The 10605-nt window shown below is 44.5% G+C and overlaps 1 pseudogene; it reads left to right on the forward strand.

Moving 5' to 3' along the window:
- The window catches only part of LOC147108632 (uncharacterized), a 102381-nt pseudogene extending 92282 nt beyond the window's left edge, over window positions 1–10099 (forward strand).
- Window positions 10100–10605: the final 506 nt, after the last annotated feature.

The following is a 10605-nucleotide window of genomic DNA, read 5'->3' on the forward strand; positions in this document are numbered from 1 at the left end:
GAGACACACCATGCCTCTTGCCTTAACCAGGGCCGTTCTTAGGTCCTCTATGGTCTTTTGGCAGGGTCCGTGGTCTGTGCTCTCAAACCCGTGCTCGAGGGCTAGCTTGTAAGCTGCCTTAACCTCCACTACTCTCTCCTCCTGCGCTCTTAGCTGTTGTGCGAGGCGGGCGCTTTTCTCCCGTATCCTCGTTTCATTAATCTTTGCCTCAGCAACCTGGCACTCCAGGTACTCTATCCTAGCCTGATGTTGACTAGCTACCACTTGGCGTTCCTGATTCAGCGCGTGAAGCGCTGTGATGAGTTTTTCCCCACCCATGGCCTTTTCCTCTATCTCTGCTGCCTGGGTTGTGATCTTGGCTGCCTGTGCTGCAACGACCCGGTCCAAAATCTGGACCTGCTTCTTGTAACACATCAGCCACACTGCCTTTTCCACTGACTTCTTAAGCTCTTTGCTCTCTGTCCACCTGATGGCTGCGTCCACCGGACGCCCATCCAGCAAGAGATCGGAAATCCACTGTTTAGTGAGATTTACCTTGCCAAAGACATAATCCGCTATCCTCTCATCCATTGCATTTCGACCATTCAAACTTGGATCTACTACATTGCAATCCTGCTGCCAGAGTCCTGCCGCGGTCGCCATTTTCTGTAAGGGGTTTTCCTCGAGAGGTTTCCCTGAGGTTTCTCTCTCTAGAGGCCTCTCTCTCTTGCACAGTAAAACCTTGAGTGGTTTGACCCACTCACCCCTTAGATTCTATACTCTGGACTTAGGCGCAGGAACTACAATGCAGAGAAAACTCTTGTAGACCAAGTTTGATGAAACAAAATTAAATTTTATTGCATAAGGAAAATTATCAAATCAAATGCAAGCAGATGAGGGAGTACATGGGAGGGAAAAACACACAAACAAATTATAATGACACAGTATTAACTAAAGCAAATACAGGCATCTTATACTCTACAAAGATCATCATGAAATAAGGAAACACACGGAACATCGAGGGACAACAACTCATGTTAATTGTACCCTTAAATCCACCCCCTTATTAAACCTATCTAGTTCTGATTGTGAAGGGCCAGAAACATGCTCACCAATCCCACTAGGAAGTGCAAGGTTTTGAAATCGAGTCTGTGTTTGGTCCTTTCAGGCGTTTCGTCTCCATGTGGATCATGGAGCCCCTGTGAGCTGCGCCATCCCTCTCTCCTGAGGTGGGGGTCGGAGCGGCTGGACACTGGCGGGCCTAGATGTCGGCGGGGTCGAGGATCGTCGGCTCGACTCTGGTTAGAGGAGCCTTGGGCTGGCTCCCATCGCTTGTTCAGGTTCCTTTTCTCTCTTCTCCCGAGCCGGGGTGGCTGGAAGGTTTCTTCGCTTGGGACCTTTATTTTTTGTTTCTTCTCCCAAGCTGGGTCGATGGCCTCTCGTTCCGGCAATGGCCCGGGGATGGTCAATGATCTCCCGATGTGCTTCCCCGGGGCGGAACGCCGGTTTCGAGACGGCCTTCTCGATGTTGGCTTTCTTCTTCCTCCTGCGAGTGCCTGCTTCTTCTTCTGGGTGTCTGGATTCAAGCTGCGTGTTTCCAGCTCTCCAACCCAGCGTGTCTGACTGTCCCGAGAGCTTGCTGCTGTGTGTACCTCTCCAAGCTTGCCCCAACTGCCGAAAAGTCTCTCCAGATATACCTTTCTTCCAGAGGCTTCACTTCCTGCCCAAAATCAGGTTAGTCTTTGTTTTATTTTTGGCGGGCTGCGAGCACAGTGGGGTAGCCATTATATTTTAAGATGTCTTAAACGGCTGGTAACAGGCCCATCTCTGGTCTGGAATTACCTCCATTGTTTTTAATGGCCTGCTGATCTCGTTATCTAGTCCTGGGTGCTGTTCTCATGAATATGAAATTGTCCCCTTTTGTCTGGAGCAATATTTTGATGGCCTCTGTCTCCAGGCCGATCTTGACTAGATCTGCATCTAATCCATATGCATACGTGTGGGTCTGGTTTCGTTCTCTCCGAAACGGCTTCCAGAACTTACTGTGGGTTGAATCCACAAATCTGTCTGAGGTTGCGCAGGAACCATTTTAAAGTGTCCCAATAAGCTGGTCACATGGTATGGCGGCCATTTTGTATGCCCCTTTTTCTGGGCTCCTTTTAAAACAGCCTTTAAAATCACGGCCTCTTCTGCCATTTGACCCTTATTAATATAAGTTCCAATTTTGTGAATCCTACACCTCACCTTTATCATTGTCTACTGTTTCAGGAGCATTTTACCTGAAATCAGGTTAACAGATGTCAACATCAGTCATACGTTCTCAATGTACTCAGCAGTGTTGCCGATTTCAGCTAGCTGCTTTTATTCCTCTGGAATAGCAATAGTTCCCAAATGTGGCTAGATATTGTCCACCACAGCTGTAATTGGAAGGAAGAACAGTTGCTGACCAAAATGCAGCAGTCATTGTATCAGCTCTTTATATATGATGCTATGCCAGTGTTGGCACTGATGGAGCCAGTCATTGTGGGTTATATCAGTGCCAGGAGCAAGTAACTTCGTTTTTGCCAAAAAATACATGTCCCTAACATTTCCTTTTCCTGCTGGGGCCACTATCTCATCACTGCTCCAATATTTTTCTTTATTTTTGCAAAGGTACAGATTGTATAAGGATTGAAAGTCCAGATTCATGTGAAATATCCTTGCATTTCCTTGTCAAGTTACTGGTTGCTTCAGTAATGATTTCTGGATCAGGATCTCCATCTGCACGATGAATCTACCTATTCTCTTTTTTGATGCTGTGTAATTCCAGCATTTTCTGTTGTGCTTCAATTACCTTTCTTTTTTAGCTACATATATCGTGCAGCTCTCTTCCTTTTATATCTCAGTCTGAAGTTAGTATTCTGACAGCAACTCCTTAAATCCATGAGAATCTGAGTCAACACACTGCTGCCGGAATGAAGCAAGTTGTCAACTTTACAGTAACAGCAGTCAATGGTGAAAGAATTGAATGTTTCGGCTGTGATTTTAAATGTGAAAGCACCTTTTGTTGCCCATTTTGATCCTAGTGCAGTGGAGTAAGCTGACGCTTGCAAGAATTATTGGGAAAGTATAACAATCCTTTAACAATACATTATCACCGTCACATAACCTTTTTGTCCAAATCAAAAAAATAATTAGATGGTGGACAGAAATTCGACTTGTGCCCAAAATGTGTGCCAGCCTGAGGACCTAAGCCAAATTCAGCTTCGGTCCTCATTTAAATGCCGCTGGTGCGTTGCAGGCGTGGAACGGGTGTCCCTCTGCTGCTCGCTGGTCAGAGAGGGTGGGAAACCAGCCGGCTCCCATGCTCAGCCAACTGGCAGATTAGTTCTGCGGGGCCAGGGAGGCAATCTCAGGGAGGGACATGAATGGCCAGGCACCAGGTTGCACTCCTGCTTCACCAGGGCCCACAAAAATAAAAACTCATCATATTCTGAGCCTTTTTTTGAGTGGCCTCCAGCAGTCCCTTGAAGGACCACTGGTTAGGCCGCTCAACTCCTGCCACTGTGCATGCTCTGCTCACTTGCATCTGAATTTTGCAATCGTGGTACTACTATCAGCAAAAGACCCCAATTTGCTTACATAAGCAGCCTTACACCTGTTTCAGGCAGACGAGCTGATCAGGCCCGCCTGAATATGGCATCAGGTGGGCCTTGGGCGTCAATGAGGCAGCCGAGGTGGCCCCTGATTTTCAACTGCTAGCCAACCATTTTTCAGGCACATAAAGGATGGCCGTGAGCTGGATTTCTCCCCATGAATTAACTGTCCAGCTAAATAGAATTTAACCTATACACATGGGCTGGTTCATGAGATGTAAGCAACATTTATAATGAGCTATCCACATTCATTTCAGATATGTGATTGAAGGCAACGATTCATTAAAAATGAGCAGCTAGTCAGCAGGAAGGTCTGTATTATCGAGATTCTAGTCTTTAACACATATTTACTACTTCAGGGGAAAACAGCACAGAATCAATAATCTATATCAAAACTTAAGAAAAGATGAATAAAAAACAAGCTTAAAGAAAATAAAACAAATCAAATGTGCAATGTGAGAGGAAACTGTGCACAGCACGTCTTGCAGTGCCTATTGATTGCAGAAGGCTTAGGTTTGGTTGGGTATAAATCGCTGAAAGTAACTAGGTCTGTGACTGGATGATTGGATACCAGCAGCTAGTAAAGGGATGCTGACTGCCCTTAAAGCTGCAACACTATTTGGGAGCAAAAAACTGCTCTTGGACATAATAATGACACTGATGGATTGGCATGTGTAAGCCAAGCATCAGGAATGCCAGAAATAAAGGGATGAATTTTCCATGGAGGTAGCAGGCGCAATCGGTGGCGGGTCAGATGGGAAAGTTGTATTTTTTGACAGCGGATTGGGAACCTACTGTCAACTCACTCTCACGCGCCTTTCCCGTAGGTGCATCTGTCATCCTGGAGCTGACCCAACCTGTAGCAGCAAGGGACCCAATTGAAATCATTATGAGGTACTTTACAGACACTTAAGAGCTTTCCCCCTACTTTTTAAATTTCCCTGCATGGCCACTGGATTCACGCAGCTCAGGAACCATGTCTGTCAACCTGAGGCGTGAGTTCCGTGGCCATTGCTCCAGCTGATTAGTTGGCTGCATGGATAACAAACCAAAATTAAAATGTGTTGATTACATCAGCTAACAGATTGTTGGAGATTCTGTTCTACTTGAAAAGCTACTGGTAAATGTTAATTCAGAAATTCCTGAAGGGAAGTAAATGGTGAGGGAAATACATTTTTAACTGGATATTCTCAGCTGTTGCCTTCCAACTGAACAGTAATTGCAGTGAATTGATCTGCACTATAGAAAATGATATATACCATTTAAATAAATGTTTGTGTTGTTCCTGGTCAGGTTTTTCTTACAATATACTGTGATTGTCTAGTTACACATTAAATCAAGTCATCAACAGTAACAATTTCATTCTCATCACTCATTCCATTGGTTCAATTTGCTTTCAATCCCTGAATATGATTAATTTAATTTTTCAGTCTGAGACTTTAAGGTGAATTTCTGCGGAGGTTCTCTCACTTGCCCATTGTTAACTTCAATGGAAGAGCTGCAGAAATCCCAGGAACACATTGTTAGCACCACTTACACTGTTTGTCAGGGATTCCGCAGCTCTTCTGCTGAACTTGCATATGATTGTAAATCCACCCCTTTACAATTACATTTAAACTCTGCTTAATTTTATGCATTATCTATATGCACACATCTTTTATTTGTACCAGTTGCTGATACAAAAGTCTATAGATTTGTGCCTAAAGCACCAATAACTTCCCAATTAATGTACTTTTTAAATGATGTTCTTGATCATATTTGTGGATGGAGTGATATTACGTAATGATAGTGGGCCAGATATTCTGATCCCTACGCACTGTGTACACACCCGCTGAAAACCAGCATTTCCGATCTGTCAAGAATGCTCTTGACAGATTGGATGCCTGCCCTGGAGAAGGGCCTCTGCTGGTGGATAGTTCTGCTTTCTGGAGAATCTCCGCCTGCAGAAAACTCTTAGAATTCTTACGCCTGGTAAAAGCAGGTGTAAGGCCTGCTTTTACCAGGATAAGAGCTGAAAAAAGTAAAAATAATTTTTCTTTTCACTCATTTATCATTTAAAAATACTTTAAAAAAAGGTAAGTTTATTTTTAGCCCTGTAAAAAACTTTAATTATTTTTTTCAAAAAATTAAATTTTTGTTTAAAGTATTTCATTTATTGTAATTTCATCTCATTTTAAAAATGTGATTTTTTTTTAAACTTTTATTTAATGTTTTAAAGTGTTTTTGGGGTGATCTCCATTCATATATTTGACAGCTCTACCTGTCAAGTGTAAGAAGGGAGATTACCTTCTTTGATTGGCTCCCCATGGCCCACGTGATCACAGGGATGCTTGCGAACCACATGCGCCCCTGGGATATGAAGGCCCTGTGCACTTGGAGTTGGAGAGGCCCAGCATCGGAACTATACGCACCTCGGGAGCCCTCAGGTAAGTGCTTGGATTTTTTCCAGATTGGCGGCCTCCGCACGCGGGAAGCCTCTGATTGGAAAATACGGCCAAATATTATTTAAATATTTCTTTGTCACTTATATAACTTTTATTATATTGTTGTATAGTAAAGATTCAACACCCACTATGTTAGATTAAACTTTAAATTTAATGTGGCCAGGGTCCCTTTAAGGATCTCGACTTAAAATGCGTTGTGGATGACGTCACCAGATACGCTCCATCTAATTGGGCCGGGTAACGCGCTGGGTGGGCTTAATAGGCCCCATTAAGGTAAGTTCATTTTGCACAGCGGGATGGAACCAGCAGCGGGATCAGGACCCACCATGGACACCGGCCACACTGGACCCACCAAAGTAAGGAAAATTCCGGCCAAAGTGTGGGCATAATAGGAGGAGAGAGTCACCCTGGGGAAAAGCTGTAATTTACTCACAGACCTCCCTTAAAATGTCCATTTGAAGCAGGCACTTAATGATTACAATGCTGTTCAGATGCTCCAGCTGCATCAAGGGGTTTTGCTTTAAATAGAATAAATTCTGATAGTTTAATGAGCCTTGCACACAGTCAGTTAGCTTAAAGTGCTTGCGTTATTTTGGCTTGTTAAATCAGGGGCTGAATAGGCTTCAGTGGACTTCCACCTGGAGTTGCTCTCACTCACCCGAGTACCAGCCTTATTGACAGCTTTATTTTGACCTTTTGTTAATAGCGTGCTGAAAATCTTGGCAAAATACGAGTTCCAAAGGCAGCATGACTGTATGAAAGGAGAACAAATAAAGCTGAAACCTGCTGAGAGACTCTGTTTGTGTTTTGGAGTCACTCATTTCCACTGCATTTAATACGTTAGTCCTTATTTTGTGGATGTTGTTGTTTTCGTATCTTCACACTCTTCCCATGGAGAATAGTGTTGAAGTAGTGGAAGGATTCATAAGCTGATTAACAGTCTGACAGGCCACAATGTGAATGTTCCTTCCATGGCTGTAACCATCTTTATATTAGGTGGTTTGTCCTATATGGCGGAAGGGTTTTATGGGCTCCCACAACCCTTACGATGAGAGGGGTTTACCCACATCCACCAGATACGCGTATCCCTGCTGGATGTTGCTGGAGCTGAGCTTTGGTTTCCACTTGCCGTGACTGTCTGGAGTGAGGGTTTGAACACTGCACCTTTTGAGCCAGAGGCGGGAATGTTACCACCAAGCCAAAGGCTCACTCCATGTTACGATTGCCACTTCAGTAAAAACCCTATTAGTCAGTCACACCGCTGCATAAGCTATTCTATATGGGGGACATAAAACTGCATGAAGTTGCAAATGGACTAAATTTACCAATATCTGCACTGTGGGTTGGGCAACTATAGTGTGGAGTTTATGAATTTGCACTCCCGATACAGAGCTTCACACTCTGAGAACACATGCCGAGAATTGGGCATGGAGGGCAGCAGGCCCCACAGAATTTTCTGTCCAATCCTGCAGGGCCTGCTGATCCCCAGGCCCGAATTCCCTGATGTCTGTTGTCAGCATTTGAAATTACCCACTCGGATTGCTAATCTATTAATTCTAGCCCGATAAATCTCCAAAAAAGCACAAAATATAACATTTCACAGATCCTGTTTTCTACTCTTGTGCCACCAGTGCGGATTGACTGTGCTGTTAGATGGGAAATTTGAACACTGCACAAAAGAACCTATTTTCTCCAAAGGTATATTACGGAACAAGTTAAAAATCAATATTTCATTGCTCTGCCAGGTCGCCGATGCTTTGCACTCATGTGGTTTGGGCATTGGTACAGCATTGTGTACCTGTCTTGTTTTGCACACTTTGTACAAAAATAATAACTTGCAGGACAACGGAGTATTACAGTTTAACTCTTTTATTAAGCATTAGGTCTGATCTTACTCATAGCAGCACAGTGGGGAAAAGCATGGCGTTAGGACCCCTAGCCTGGGTCTTCAAAACAATAGTAGTCCTTACAGATGCCTGCAGGCCAATGACAACTCAGCATGTGATCACATGTGAACATAATAGGTATTCCTTACAGATGCCTGCGGGCCAATGATAATTCAATATGGAAATGTTACAGTGTACCAATTAGAGAGAACAAACAGGAAAAATAAAGTGATTTGTTCAGTGGATAGAAACAATAAAATCACTTTTGCGCTGTATTTGCTTTTTTCCCCATTTGCTGCTTATATAGTAAGCATAGCATTAACTATGGGATAAAGTCTCAAAATGTCTTGTGCCTTGTGGAGGGAAGTGACACAGGCATGGAGTGCCAACTCTCTCAGGCCCAGAACTGCAGTTCAGTGCTACAAGTTTAGTCTGCAACTGACCCAGCCATCCTTACAAAGCCTTTGGAGGCTGCTGACAAAAAGGGAGGTCGATGTTTTGTTACATATTGAATGTGCATCCAGGAGAAGCAGGAGATCTCCTCATGGTTCCACAGCAATACTGTGAGATGTTGCTGGGCTACGCTCACTAACCCCACTCCCGTTCACCTCCCCCCACCCTACTCCCATTCACCTCCATATTAGAGCCAGACAAATTTTCTAGGGCACCAACCAGACAGCAGCATTGGGACACCCAATTGGTGTCCACGACTCACCAATTTTATGTAGACGAGGACAATTTGGAGTGAGCCATGGGCCGATGTCTTTGGGCATGCATGCCGTCCACTTCGCATCAGTTTCCAGCACAAATCCAATTTCTTGACTGATGTCCATAAGAGGCAGGGACCAGAGGAGGCATCCTCAATATTAAGGACCTCACTTTCTACGACAAACAAACTGTGGAGTTGATTGGGATGCACTCTGCTCTAGCTGTGGGAGATGTTGAAATCAGGGACACTTGGCAACAAGTTACTCGCTACATAGTCACCATGGCACCCCTGTGAAGCAACAACAATGGGGGTGGGTATGGAGAATGAGGAAAAGGAGGAAGAAGATGATGATGATGTTGAGGAAGAGAGACAGAACTTCTTTCTCATTGACTATGAGGATGACTTAGCCAAGGAGGATGATGCTGAAGTAGGAGACGAAGTGAAGGTAAAGATCACCCACGATCACTGGATGTCATCCTGGACCACCATTCTGCCCTGTATTTGCTTGCCACAGCCCCCTCGATCTTGGCCCCTGTATCACTTGCTTTTTCACTCCCACGCACCAGTTCAGATACTTTCACTAGGCAGGAAGTATGTGATGGAAGTCAGGATGTGGCACTGGGTGACTCACAGAGCATAAGGGGGCCAGAGGGGAGTGGGTGAAGATGTACCACCTTCCGAGTGGAGAGCAAGAAGAAAGCTTCCCATGGCTTTGAAGTTGTGGAACTCAGAACTCATGGATAGTCACCTGAAAAGAAGGATGTTAAAGGAACATCACACTTATGTGCAGGCTCTGAAGTCAGCCTCCGACGATGAGTGGCAACTGACAGAAGTGACTCTCGAGTCTACAGCTCTCATTTGCTGCAGCATCAGCAAAGTTTTTTCTTTGTTGTAGACATCAATGGAGTGGGTGTCCCCTTCAGTGGAATCTATATAGCTCCCCACTTAAGAAGTGCTGAGGGACAAATCCATGCCACCTCATCCACAGAAGCACAGACTGCAGCTCTGGTGGTTGCAGGGGACCAAATAAACAGTACCCTGTGTAATGGCCTCCAGAATATAGGGACCAAGATGCAGACAGCTGTCTTTCACAGTTTTCAGGATCTGAGAGCTACCATTAGACTATGCCTCCTGCTAATCAGTGGGGATACTGATCCTGGGTCCAGTACATTGGCCACATCTGGAATAGACCTGCCTGAGGCTGACATTGTTCAGCAAAGCAGCACATGCCAAGACTCCTGCCTTCCCCCTCAGAGCACCACACCATTGGCATGCAAAAGGCAAATTCCAGGCTGTCCAGAAACAAGTTCCAGAGATACAGCCTATAGTGACTTCATGCCAGAAGCAAGCTGCCATGAAAGGAGGGCGCTCTCAGTCTCACGGGCCTTTTGCAGTACAAGAATAGCCAACCATCTCTCGCAATACTGGCCCTCAGGTTACACCTAGCAGAAGCACTAGAACAGGAGAAAGAAAGGCACGTTTAGCCACCCAGGGGAAGTACGGCGTCAGGAAAGAGAACTTTGGCTTGTGTTCACTTTAGAGTTTGTTGTATTAATGGAAAAATGTGCATCTATGTTATGCTATGTTATTCTTGGAGTTTAGTCACATAAAAAAATGTCATGCTGACAAATTCAATCAGGTGATTACTACTGGCATGGTCATGTAAATGCAAAGCAGTTTCATCTGTTATAATGTTCTAGGCTGGGTACTGGATTGAAGGATTATTCCTTTATTTGAAGGTGGGAATGAATAAGCTAAAACAGTGGTGACAAAAGTAGATTATATTAAACAGAAGAGAAGACTTCAGTGATCACTTGTGCTCTGATGCCTCTTGCAGCAATCACTGAGGACTCCTCTGAGAAACAATTCTGTTGATGCTCTCTTCTATGTACTTCTGCCTCCAAAGCAACTCGGGCCACTTCCTCTGGAAAGGCCACATCCAGACATTTTTG

Source organism: Somniosus microcephalus, chromosome 13, assembly GCF_052327205.1.
Source record: "Somniosus microcephalus isolate GS21.2 chromosome 13, FLI_Smic_1.0, whole genome shotgun sequence".
Classification (NCBI taxonomy): Eukaryota; Metazoa; Chordata; class Chondrichthyes; order Squaliformes; family Somniosidae; genus Somniosus; species Somniosus microcephalus.